This window comes from Podarcis liolepis, assembly GCF_965112155.1.
Source record: "Podarcis liolepis genome assembly, chromosome: 18".
Taxonomy (NCBI): domain Eukaryota; kingdom Metazoa; phylum Chordata; class Lepidosauria; order Squamata; family Lacertidae; genus Podarcis; species Podarcis liolepis.
The window spans coordinates 6,777,254-6,791,077 of NC_139572.1; the positions used below are offsets into that span (position 1 = coordinate 6,777,254).

Below are 13,824 nucleotides of genomic sequence, written 5' to 3' on the forward strand. Positions count from 1 at the left end.
TTACTGTCATACGACCCAGGGTTGGTCTTTTCAAAAGACAATAGAATTGAAGCCTGTAGAGCATTAGTGGCTGAAGGCCTCTGGGTTTAATTTTTGTGAATAGCTGGTCAAAAACACGATGGTTTTCGAAAACTCCCAGCAATCACATCAGGATGAGTGCTCATTAACTTGTAACCACCCCCTCTTCCCCTGCAAACAGCAGGCTCCATGAGGAATAGATCTAATCTAACCTGTTTGCAAGCAATCAAAATAAGTCGCCTGGGGACTCGCACAGACATGAATAAAGACCAGTAGTGATTGAGTGAATGATACCTTTGTGATAATTAAGATGTATATACACTTCACTGAATAAATAAGTGGACTTGTTTCATGTTTCCTGAAACAATAGGCAAACCAAAACAATGGCTGTCCTTTGAAAGTCACACTTCTCTGAATTAGCAAATCAAGCCCAACATATGCCATAATGTCTAAATTAGGCTAAAGTGGACATTGAAACGAGTGGCAGAAAACTGCATTACTGTATATTACAGGAAATTGCTTGCATAATGTGTGTATGAGCAAAATTGCATATGAAAATCTGGATATTGGGAGAAATTTCCATTAGAACTTTCAACAAACAAACATACAAGCGCCCCACCCCGAAAAACAAATGTGCAACTGAATGTGTGATTGGGGGAAATGGGAAACAAATTGCCATTTTTTATTGGTTTCCACATATCACAGGAAAAAAAGAAAATATTACAAAGCACACACCAAGAAAAGAAAAACACAAAACAGAATTCTTCAAATCTCCTAATTCTCGTTACATTGATACCTGACTTCCTCAAATCCCCTCTAACTGAATTTCATTATAACCCCTGTATAGTAGTTCTCCAAATTCATATTTCTAATAATCACTCATTTAATATCCTCATCTCTTTTATTAATATTCAAATCCTTAATATTTACTACCACCTATTCTTATTCTGCCCCTAAGCCTATTTGTTACTTCCAAGAATTTTCTAATTCCCTTATATCACAATATTTAGTTAAATATTCTTTAAATTTCTTCTATCAAATTGTCATTTGTCTTAATCACTAATCATGGTACGGCCAGATGGGGCTTACTAACCTGGGAAGGATAAGGGAAACTGATCCTAAACCACCCCTGCCTTGCCAAGATACCTTTGGGGAGAAGAAAGGGTTAAGGAGTAAATGCCCAAATCCTAAATGGATTCCCTAAAATGGTTGGGTGGTGCTTGTACCCTGGCAACACCTGCATCCAGGTGTCCTGCTCTGCTTTCCTTTAGACCCCATCAGCGAGTCTTGCCATCTGGGCAGCGCAGGACCCCCATATTTGCTGCCCAGGCTTACGCCCCCCTGGGGTTGTTACTTGGGTGCTGCTAACACAGTGGTTTGATTTCACCCCTGGAGGTGCACTCCATTGCTTTTGAGACAGCCTGATATCTACAAGCATTGAGGTCACACAGTCTGGCCTGCTGGTAAAAAGCAAAGGTAAAGGGACCCCTGACCATTAGGTCCAGGCGTGGCCGACTCTGGGGTTGCGGCGCTCATCTCGCTTTATTGGCCGAGGGAGCCGGCATACAGCTTCCGGGTCATGTGGCCAGCAGGACTAAGCCGCTTCTGGCGACCCAGAGCAGCACACGGAAATGCCGTTTCCCTTCCTGCCAGAGCGGTACCTATTTATCTACTTGCGCTGGCGTGCTTTCGAACTGCTAGGTTGGCAGGAGCAGGGACCGAGCAACGGGAGCTCACCCCATTGTGGGGATTTCAACCGCCGACCTGATCGGCAAGTCCTAGGCTCTGTGGTTTAACCCACAGCGCCACCCGCATCTGGCCTGCTGGTACCTGCCAGCCTAATGGCTCTTAGGGTAGACTCAGCCTGAAGTTTGTGTTTGGGGAGGCTCATGTTAGATATATTCAGGTGGGGAATCGTTTGGGCTTCGGGGTCCGGACCTTTACTACCTGGCCCCACCGAGTGGGCGGACTGGCTGTGTGGGGCAACCCACAGGTCAATCCCACGGCATCATGTACACATGAGTTGTCTCCACCTGTCAAAATTCCTTATGGAGGGCTCCCAACAGCTGGCTGCACAAAGGGCATTGTGTATTGCCAGTCCCAACCCTGCATTTTGCCCAGCTGATGGGCACTGGGAACACAGTGTTACATGCAAGAAGGAACAACACGTCCCTTGTGATCTGTGTTTGCTATCTAGCGTGGGAGGGTGTGGTTTGTGGGAAACAGCCTTGCGAGCAGAATTATTATTTAATAAATTTGTATAACCGCCCTTTATCCGTAGATCTCGGGGCAGTTCCCACTCCTGATTTAGGAAATTTAAGGAGCACCTGGAATTGGTCTAGAAAACAAAAAAGGCAGCCGATAACTGAGCGTGGTATGGTGCAAGAACCAGGTATCCACAAGAGTTCTTGCTGCCATGCGTGGTTTGTGAAGCGTCTACAAGCCTCCACGCCGAAAGCTCTGCATTCTAAACTAGATTTGCCCAACGCTTGGCACGATGGCGGCCAGTTTAGCTGGAGGCATCCTGGAGAAACATTAGCTGCCTTGGGGTTTCCAGAGGATGTTGGACTCGATCGGCCCCAGCTGGCATGCCCAAGCATTAGGAGCTGTTGGAGTTTGTTGTTGTTGAGTCGTTTAGTCGTGTCCACCTCTTCGTGACCCCCTGGACCAGAGCACGCCAGGCCCTCCTGTCTTCCACTGCCTCCCGCAGTTTGGTCAAACTCATGCTGGTCGCTTCGAGAACACTGTCCCACCATCTCGTCCTCTGTTATCCCCTTCTCCTTGTGCCCTCCATCTTTCCCAACATCAGGGTCTCTTCCAGGGAGTCTTCTCTTCTCATGAGGTGGCCAAGGTATTGGAGCCTCAGCTTCAGGATCTGTCCTTCCAGTGAGCACTCAGGGCTGATTTCCTTCAGAATGGAGAGGTTTGATCTTCTTGCAGTCCATGGGACTTTCAAGAGTCTCCTCCAGCACCATAATTCAAAAGCATCCATACTTTGGCGACCAGCCTTCTTTATGGTCCAGCTCTCACTTCCATACATCACTACTGGGAAAACCATAGCTTGAACTATACAGACCTTTGTCGGCAAGGGTGATGGAGTTTATTGTCCCATAAAGTCACCATTAAAGAACCTCTAAATGAGGGTGAAAGGGGAGAGTACAAAATATGGTCTGAAGCTCAACATCCAAAAAACGAAGATCATGGCCACTGGTCCCATCACCTCCTGGCAAATAGAAGGGGAAGAAATGGAGGAAGAGAGAGATTTTACTTTCTTGGGCTCCATGATCACTGCAGATGGTGAAATTAAAATACCTTTACCCATGTACTGTCTGAAACCCAAGGGATGCCAGTGAATCCCCCCCCCCCGGCTTTCCTCCCCCTCTACATTAAGTGTAAACTGTAAGCAGAAATGCGGACGTCGGTCCCATTTTGCAGCTTGGGAAGTCAGAGGTTGGTTGTAAGGTCTGGACAAGCTGATCCCCAACCCTTTAGGGAGCATGGTGACTTGTTTTTGTTTAATAATAATAATAATAATAATAATAATAATAATAATAATAATTTATTATTTATACCCCGCCCATCTGGCTGGGCTTCCCCAGCCACTCTGGGCGGCTTCAAAAAGAATATTAAAATACTATAATACATCAAACATTAAAAGCTTCCCGAAACAGGGCTGCCTTCAGATGTCTTCTAAAAGCCTGGTAGTTGTTGTTCTCTTTGACATCTGGTGGGAGGGTGTTCCACAGGGAAGGTGCCACTACCGAGAAGGCCCTCTGCCTGGTTCCCTGTAACCCTGCCTGGTTTAGTTATGTCCGACTCTGTATGCTGTTTTCTTGAACAAACAATCAGTTGCACTGACAGGCTCTGCTTCTTGCGTCTCAACCTGCATCTGAACCCAGCCTTGACAATTATGGAGCCATCGTCTGCACCTGTTCTTCAACCCCATTCCCATGCCAACTTGCTCTCTCCATTTTTGCAACAACAACAAAAAACAACCTTCGCACCCTATTTTCTCCTTGACCCCTCCTTGCTTTTCTCAACTCTCCCTTGAACCCAGATCACAACCCATTTCCATTCCTTTCCCCCTCTCCTGTTGCACAGCCACAGTACTGTATCTTTAAGCTGAATAGACTCTAAAGAGCCTGGCTGCAGTAGCGTAGCGTGGGGGGTGCAGGGGGGGCCGGGCGCACCGGGCGCAACATCTGGGGGTTAGGGTTAGGGGGCGCAAATCCACGGGTTAGGGGGCGCAAATTACTTGCCTTGCCCCGGGTGCTGACAACCCACGCTACGCCACTGCCTGGCTGTCAGTTAGCTTGTTCTGTTAGAGAAGGTTAAGTTCATTGATGGATGTTGTACATAAATGGGTGTTCGCTTGCTAATAAAACGTCTCTTCGAAATTGCTACACTCAATCTGAAACTTCATGTTGAAGACCAGACATGGTTGTTGTTGTTGAGTCGCTTAGTCGTGTCTGACTCTTCGTGACCCCCTGGACCAGAGCACACCAGGCCCTCCTGTCTTCCACTGCCTCCCCCAGTTTGGTCAAACTCATGCTGGTAGCTTCGAGAACAGTGTCCCACCATCTCGTCCTCTGTCATCCCCTTCTCCTTGCGCCCTCCATCTTTCCCAACATCAGGGTCTTTTTCACAGAGAAAACAAAATATTTAAAAGAAAATACAGTTATACCTTGGATCTCAAACGCCTTGCATTCCGGTCCCCAAATACTGCAACCCCGGAATGAGTGTTCTGGTTTGCAAAAGTTCTTTGGAAGCCAAATGTCCGACGCAGGGCCAGATTTAGGATTGATGAGGCTCGAAGCTACTGAAGGTAATGGGGCCCTTTATATGTCCAGCTGTCCTTTGTCAAAAACAAATTGCCGCTGTTTTTTGTGTTGAATATATGCTACAGTACAGTGGTATCTCACCATGCGGACGGGATCCGTTCCGGAGCCCCATTCGCATCCAGAAGCGAACGTAACTAGCGACGGCACATCTGCGCACACAGACACATGCATCGCTTTTCGCCTTTCTGTGCATGCGCGTGACATCATTTTGAGCGTCGGCGTATGCATGAGCGCCGAAACCTGGAAGTAACACGCTCTAGTCCAACACCCTGCAATTTGCAGGAATCTCAGCTCAAGAACCCATGGCAGATGGCCGCCCCAAGCTCCGCTGATAACCTCCAAGGAAGGAGAGTCTATCATCTTCTGAGGGATTTCCTCTCACTGTCAAACAGCTCTTGCTGTCAGAAAGTTCTTCCTGGAGTTGGAATCTCCTTCCTGGTCGCTTGAAGCCATGGCTTCAGGTCCTGAGGGCCTCTGGAGCAGGAGAAGACAAGCTTCCTCCCTGTGACGCCCTTGAGATATTGACAGGACTCTCATATCCATGTCCGGAGGGATAGGGAGCAAAACATCTCTCTCTCCCCTTTCCCCACCCCATACAGAATGGCAAGGGGTCTGTGCATCCGGCTGGGAAGAAGGTGGTGGGAGTGTGGAGCCCAGCCAGGGGCTGGCTGTGGGCAGGATCCTAGCACTGCCGGGGGTTGGACTAGATGCCCCTTGGCACCCCTTCCAACTCTGCCATGCTCTGATTCTCTCGAGCACCAGAAGGAACGGGCGGGGGAGCAAGATGCAGAAGAAGGGGAGACACAACCACACCCCCACCAGCCCCCTCTGGCCTGACCCACGGGGGCCTCATCCCAGCACACTTTGACCCCCCCCCCCTAGTTTTATTTTTCTTCATTCAGCTGCCGGACAACCCAGCAGCCTGGCCCCTGTTTGCCAGCCTAATTCACAAAGTGCTGCTTTGCAAGCAAGCCATATAATGCCCTGCAAGGGGGATGCCTGTCAGATGACAGTGAGAGTTGGTAGAGAAAGATGGATTCTCCAGGTAGGAGGCCTAGAGGAGATGAGTGGCAATATTATTATTGTGAGGTGATGCTATTACAATTCTAAAGCAGGGAGGGAGGGGGAAGAGAGAGAGAGAGAGTGGAATTCTGGTGGAGATGGAAGATGGAAGGAGGCTTGGAAAGGGAGTTTGAAGGGGGGGCAGGTGAGAGTCGGTTGAGAGCGGTGGGTTCTAGAAGGCGGCACGAGGGGGGGGGGGCTGGAGCGGAGCTGGACACAGCTGCCAGTGCTTCGAGAATGTGGCCATTTAATGCAGCAAGAACGGGCTCTCTACAAATTTGGAAACAAGATGAGTCTCTTGATTCAGGTGAGCCATGGAGACAGGGCTTGGCTTGTACAGAAATTGTACCTCAGGTTAAGAACTTTGCTTCAGGATGAGGACAGAAGTCGTGCTCTGGTGGCGCGGTGGCAGCGGGAGGCCCCATTAGCAAAAGTAGTACCTCAGGTTAAGAACGGACCTCCAGAACAAATTAAGTTCTTAACCCGAGCCACCACTGTGCTGCTAAAGCCCAGATGCCTAACACCCCCCCCTCCAAGCTTCACAGAACTGGGCTATGCCTGATTATCGTCTCCCAAAGCAACTTGTTGTTGTTTAGTCGTGTCCGACTCTTCGTGACCCCCTGGACCAGAGCACGCCAGGCCCTCCTGTCTTCCACTGCCTCCCGCAGTTTGGTCAGACTCATGCTGGTAGCTTCGAGAACAGTGTCCAACCATCTCGCCCTCTGTTGTCCCCTTCTCCTTGCGCCCTCCATCTTTCCCAACATCAGGGTCTTTTCCAGGGAGTCTTCTCTTCTCATGAGGTGGCCAAAGTCTTGGAGCCTCAGCTTCAGGATCTGTCCTTCCAGTGAGCACTCAGGGCTGATTTCCTTCAGAATGGATAGGTTTGATCTTCTTGCACTCCATGGGACCCTCAAGAGTCTCCTTCCAGCACCATAATTCAAAAGCATCCATTCTTTGGCGATCAGCCTTCTTTATGGTCCAGCTCTCACTTCCATACATGACTACTGGGGAAACCATAGCTTTAACTATACGGACCTTTGTTGGCAAGGTGATGTCTCTGCTTTTTAAGATGCTGTCCAGGTTTGTCATTGCTTTCCTCCCAAGAAGCAGGCGTCTTTTAATTTCGTGATTGCTGTCACCATCTGCAGTGATCATGGAGCCCAAGAAAGTAAAATCTCTCACTGCCTCCATTTCTTCCCCTTCTTGCATTTCCTCTTCATTGGGATGGTTTTTGTTTTCGTTCTCGGTCCACATACTGCTTAAGCCTGCCTTGTAGAATTTTAAGCATAACCTTGCTAGCGTGTGAAATGAGTGCAATTGTGCGCTAGTTGGAGCATTCTTTGGCACTGCCCTTCTTTGGGATTGGGATGTAGACTGATCTTCTCCAATCCTCTGGCCACTGCTGAGTTTTCCAAACTTGCTGGCATATTGAGTGTAGCACCTTAACAGCATCATCGTTTAAAATTTTAAATAGTTCAGCTGGAATATCATCACTTCCACTGGCCTTGTTATTAGCAGTGCTTTCTAAGGCCCGTTTGACTTCACTCTTCAGGATGTCTGGCTCAAGGTCAGCAACCACACTACCTGGGGTGTACGAGACATCCATTTCTTTCTGGTATAATTCCTCTGTGTATTCTTGCCACCTCTTTTTGATGTCTTCTGCTTCTGTTAGGTCCTTTCCACTTTTGTCTTTTATTATGGTAATCTTTGAACGAAATGTTCCTTTCATATCTCCAATTTTCTTGAACAGATCTCTGGCTTTTTCCATTCTATTGTTTTCCTCTATATCTTTGCATTGCTCGTTTAAGAAGGCCTTCTTGTCTCTCCTTGCTATTTTTTGGAAATCTGCATTCAATTTCCTGTATCTTTCACTATCTCCCTCGCATTTTGCTTGCCTTCTCTCCCCCGCTATTTGTAAGGCTTCGTTGGACAGCCACTTTGCTTTCTTGCATTTCCTTTTCATTGGGATGGTTTTAGTTGCTGCCTCCTGTATAATGTTATGAGCTTCCATCCATAGTTCTTTAGGCACTCTGTCCACCAAATCTAAATCCTTAAACCTGTTCCTCACTTCCACTGTGTATTCATAAGGGATTTGACTTAGATTGTATCTTACTGGCCCAGTGGTTTTTCCTACTTTCTTCAGTTTAAGCTTGAATTTTGCTATAAGAAGCCGATGTTCTGAGCCACAGTCAGCTCCAGGTCTGGTTTTTGCTGACTGTATAGAGCTTCTCCATCTTTGGCTGCAGAGAATATAATCAATCTGATTTCGATGCTGCCCACCTGGTGATGTCCATGTGTAGAGTCGTCTCTTGTGTTGTTGGAAAAGCGTGTTTGTGATGACCAGCTTGTTCTCTAGGCAGAACTCTATTAGCCTTTGCCCTGCTTCGTTTTGAACTCCAAGGCCAAACTTGCCAGTTGTTCCTTTTATCTCTTGACTCCCTACTTTAGCGTTCCAATCCCCTATAATGAGAAGAACATCCTTCTTTGGTGTCATTTCTAGAAGGTGTTATAAGTCTTCCCACCTGTAACCTCTTCCTCTGTTTTTTTATTTTCCTTTCTGTCTCCTAGGACCTAAAAGACTCCTGAGGCGCCCGAACCTGAGGGAGGCTGGAGGGGCACCACCTCTGGAGATTGTGGTAGGTTAATTCCTTTTTTTAAAAAAAATAATATTTATTACTTTTCCAACAATTTAAACACAAAAAGAAAGACAACACAACACAATACAATACAAAGACACTACATAACACTAACACTAACACTAAACTAACAAAACAAAACAAAAACCGTTTAAAACACATCAAACAATTTCAATATCTTATCTTTCATCCACTTATTTCAACGACCTCCTCACACCTCCCTTTTTGTATTCCACTTCTGTTAATTGTTTCAGCAATTCCTTTTTTAAAAAATTTTATTCAAATTTCACAAAAAAATTTAACAAACAAAACAACACAAACAAACACAAAACAGACCAAAAACATGTATAATTTCAAATCCTTATTTTCATATAACTTATTTCCCAGACTCCCCCATACCTCCCCTTACTGCATTCTAATTTCAAACTTTTTTCCCAACAAATTCTTACTCTCAATCTTCTCAAATTTATAACCTCCTTTCTTCTTTTTAATCTTAATCTTTACAGCTGTAAACCCCTTAATTTATAGAACCAGCGCCATTCTAACACTCATTAATTGTGGTAGGTTAATTCCACGGGGAATCCATTCCCCACATGTGCAGGGAGGTCATGGCGCTGACCTGAGTGAAACAGGGCTGGGTTGGGGGGTTGCAGTCCCGTCTCGCCCCAGCCCCTCGCCCCCTCCTTCCAAGCCAGGGGTCAGGCGCCCAGGCAGGAGCAGGCTGGCAGCCTGTGGTGACGTGGGCATGGGCAGCCTGGCCGGGGTGCTAGTTCTGTCCCCCTAGAAAGTACAATGTCCTTCTTTCTTTGCAGGGCCGTGGTTTGGAGAAGGAGCAGCAGCCCAGCGGTGCAGGAAAACCCAGGAACATCCGGAGGTATGTTGTGACTTTGTGTGGCAGGGGAAGTGTTTCCCAGGGATCCTGCGGGTGGAGGAGGAAACGTGATTTAGAGATCCCTATAGTTTTATGGAGAGGGTTTCTCTGTGGTCCAAGCAGGGCCCTAGGTAGGGGGTGGTGAGGTGGGCCCCCACCAGGGGCGCAGGTGAGGGGTGGGGCACAAAATTGGCTCATAAATATGCCTAAATATATAGATGATCATAAGAAATATTATAAATATATAGATATATAAATATATAGATGATAATAAGAAATAAGAAATATCAACAACCTCAGATATGCAGATGACACAACCTTGATGGCAGAAAGTGAGGAGGAATTAAAGAACCTTTTAATGAGAGTGAAAGAGGAGAGCGCAAAATATGGTCTGAAGCTCAACATTAAAAAAACCAAGATCATGGCCACTGGTCCCATCACTTCCTGGCAAATAGAAGGGGAAGAAATGGAGGCAGTGAGAGATTTTACTTTCTTGGGCTCCATGATCACTGCAGATGGTGACAGCAGTCACGAAATTAAAAGATGCCTGCTTCTTGGGAGAAAGGCGATGGCAAACCTAGACAACATCTTAAAAAGCAGAGACATCACCTTGCCAACAAAGGTCCGTATAGTAAAAGCCATGGTTTTCCCAGTAGTGATGTATGGAAGTGAGAGCTGGACCATAGAGAAGGCTGATCGCCAAAGAATCGATGCTTTTGAATTATGGTGCTGGAGGAGACTCTTGAGAGTCCCATGGACTGCAAGAAGATCAAACCTCTCCATTCTGAAGAAAATCAGCCCTAAGGGCTCACTGGAAGGACAGATCCTGAAGCTGAGGCTCCAAGACTTTGGCCACCTCATGAGAAGAGAAGACTCCCTGGAAAAGACCCTGATGTTGGGAAAGATGGAGGGCACAAGGAGAAGGGGACGACAGAGGACGAGATGGTGGGACAGTGTTCTCGAAGCTGCAAACATGAGTCTGACCAAACTGCGGGAGGCAGTGGAAGACAGGAGTGCCTGGCGTGCTCTGGTCCATGGGGTCACGAAGAGTCGGACACGACTAAACGACTAAACAACAACAACAATAAGAAATATTATCATATATATATTTATCTGGAACTCCTCCAAGGAATCAGAATAACAGAGCTTGTTTCTTTCTTAGGCGAGAGGCTGGCAAGAACGAGGCTTCAGTGCCTGCTCCCGGGGTGAAGATGGACAGAGCATATTGGCGGTTCCCGGCGGTTCCCGATTCTCGCCTGCCTCACCCTCCCTCCATCCCCCGTGCGGGAAGGGCTCCTACCCGGCCATACCTGGCGCAGAAGCAGCAGCCAAGGCTTCCCCCCATCCAAAAGACCTCCCAAGTGATTCCGGAGCCGGGGGAGACTTTGGCTGCTGCCTCTGTGCCGGGCCGGTCGGGATGGAGCCCAGATGCCCGCACGGAGGAGTTTAGGGTGGGGCAGTTAATAAGATCAGGTAGGAGAATATGCCCCCTTCCCAGGTCCCCACCCTCCTGCCCCAGACTGGGGCTCGCGTGGCTGGGAGCCAGGCGTCGGCTGATGTCTCCCTTTGTATTGCAGCGAGAAGAAGGCTCAGCTTGGGAGCCGCCGCGTCCCGGGAGGGCCTGGAGCCGAGACAACGGCCTCTCGCCTCACAGGTAAGGGGACAGGGGGATTTCATGGCTTTGCCGCTCTATGCTTTGCCACTCGCGATTTGTGGGTTTGGGGGGCGCGGGCAGGGGGGGTGTTGGAATGCCACCCCCCTTCAGAATGGCACCTGGGGCAGCCCACCCCCCTGCCCCCCATCGGTACGCCCCTCGCCAGAAACAGGATTCGAACCCAAGAGCCCTCTGCTCACCTGGGACTCGACTTCCTGCAACGGCTTCTTGAAGCCCCGTCCCTGGTCAGTGACAGACCATTCACACATTCAGGGATTCCTTCTTTCTTGCAGGGTATGGCTGCTGCACCGCTGCGGCTGCTGCTGAAGCCCCCTCCCCGCAAATAATACAGGTAAGAGGAAGAAGGGAGAATTTGCACGGAGCAGGGAGAACACACTGCTCCAGACTTCCAGACCAACTCTCTGACTTAAAATCATGGCGTTCCTACGAGAGTTGGTATCAAAATAACATGGAAGCAGTACAGAAATGGATAAGGCGGAGCTATGGCTGATAAGGAATGCAGTGCTCAAGGTTTGGGCAAGGAGGACAGACTGTTAGGAAATCAAGCCTTATCAGGAGAAACTGGCCACTCTCCAGGCACCCGGCTTGAATCCCGGTTGACCTCCCTGTCTGCATTCTCTTGCAGGATCCAGGCTAGGTCACGATCGGCGATCCTCCTCAAGCGTGAGAAGAACACACCACTCTTCCCTGCCCCCAGGCAGGGGAAAGAGATAGACAGAAATGTATTTACATGCCTTTATTTCTGTCTTTGCAGCGTTACAGAGAAACACGTCTGCTTTCTTCAAACACCAATAGCAGAGAGACAAACTCCACCTCCTGTACTTCCTGTACAGGTCAAATTACACTCTGAGCTAAATCCGGTGCTCAGCACTGTGAATAGACTGTCCCTCTGTTCCCACGGAACAGTCCCAACATTCCCATCATGTTTTGCTTTCCAGCCAGCTGCAGCTCGCTGCCGCATTGCATCCATGTCGTAACACAGACCTGGGCTAAAGTGAGTCTTCTTCTCCCACAGGCCACGTTGTGTATGCAACCGCCTGTACATGAAAGCCCGCCCCTTCCCCGACGGCCTGGCTGAGGACATCGACAAAGGCGACGTCTCGGCCCGCCAGGAGCTGAAGACACGGGCCCGTTACCTGGCCGAGAAGTACGAGTGGGACGTGGCCGAGGCCCGCAAGATCTGGTACTTCGGCCCGGACGGCACTGGCCCCAACATCCTGACGGACATCACCAAGGGGGTGCAGTACCTCAACGAGATCAAGGACAGTGTTGTGGCAGGCTTCCAGTGGGCCACGAAGGAGGTAAGCAAGAGTGGGCGCCCCTCATCGCAGGGCGGTGGGCTGTCTGCTTCCTGCCTTCTTGGAACGGAGCAGAGACTTGCTGCAGTTTCCGAATAATAATTTATTACTTGCACCCCGCTCATCTGGCTGGGTTTCCCCAGCCACTCTTTGCGATAATTACTGAATAAATAAGTGGACTTGTTTCATGTTTCCTGAAACAATAGGCAAACCACAACAATGGCTATCCTTTGAAAGTCACACTTCTCTGAATTTAGCAAATTGAGCCCAGCGTATGCCGAAATGTCTAAATTAGGCTAAAGTGGACATGGAAACGAATGGCAGAAAACTGCATTGCTGTATATTACAGGAAATTGCTTGCAAAACGTGTGTATGAGCAAAATTGCATATGAAAATCTGGATATTGGGAGAAAATTCCATTAGAACGTTTAAGAAATAAGCAAACGCCCCACCACCACCCTGAAAATCAAACAGGGAACTGAATTTGTGATTGGAAAAAATGGGAAATTGACATTTGTCCTTTGACTATGGCCAGATGGGGCTTACTAACCTGGGAAGGATAAGGGAAACTGATCCTAAACCTCTCCTGCCTTGCCAAGATACCTTGAGGAGAAGAAAGGGTTAAGGAGTAAATGCACAAATCCTAAATGGATTCCCTAAAATGGTTGGGTGGTGCTTGTACACTGGCAACACCTGCATCCAGGTGTCTTGCTCTGCTTTCCTTTGGAGACCATCAGCAAGTCTTGTCATCTGGGCAGCGCAGGACCCCCAAAATCCAAATATCTTTAATACGGTCAATGACCAACAAGCAATTTATAAATAAAATAAAATTGGCAATATGAGTACTATTGTACTACAGATAACAGTGGAGATATGGCCAAATCACAAAATTGGTACTTATGTTTATGACCAGGTTTCGACTTTTAAGGTTTTGAGGATTCAATTCAAATGTCATTACTGTTTATTATCGTTCCTTCGATGTTTGCAATTTGAACCCCGTTGCTGTCATCATTGCTCGTCTTATTCTTGTTGCAATGTAACAGTACTTCGCCACAGGCCTGTTGATTTCGGGGTCTTTGTCAGCTAAGAGGTGTCTGATATAGGTGTCATCTGTACTACGAGGTATTTTCCTCAGAATTGGCTCGATCAGCTCTTTTCTTGAGTCTCGATATAATGGGCAATATAAGATGACATGCCCGTTGCTGTTACAGGGACATAATCTTTGTTCGATTGGTATTTTGTTGTATCTTCCCTCTAGAAGAGCTGAAGGGAGAGCGTTAAAGCGGGCCCTGGAAAATGCCCAACGGTGTTTGGCATTATGTAGAACTTTAAGATAGTTTGCTAGATGGGGGCTTTGGGAATCGAATAGGAGTTTATGAGTTATCGGAAGTTGACTAAAGTCATTTTGGGCTTCAATGTCCCT

General features: G+C 47.9%; 2 long non-coding RNA genes across 2 annotated transcripts in view; one reads left to right on the plus strand and one right to left on the minus strand.

Moving 5' to 3' along the window:
• LOC310697655 overlaps positions 1–13,824 on the minus strand; it is a 147,591-nt gene that overhangs the window by 49,616 nt on the left and 84,151 nt on the right. The window lies entirely within an intron of this gene.
• On the plus strand, positions 10,642–11,628 carry LOC310697610. Its single transcript, XR_014521096.1, has 3 exons — positions 10,642–10,901; positions 11,006–11,082; positions 11,376–11,628. It is a non-coding gene; the product is annotated as an uncharacterized lncRNA (long non-coding RNA).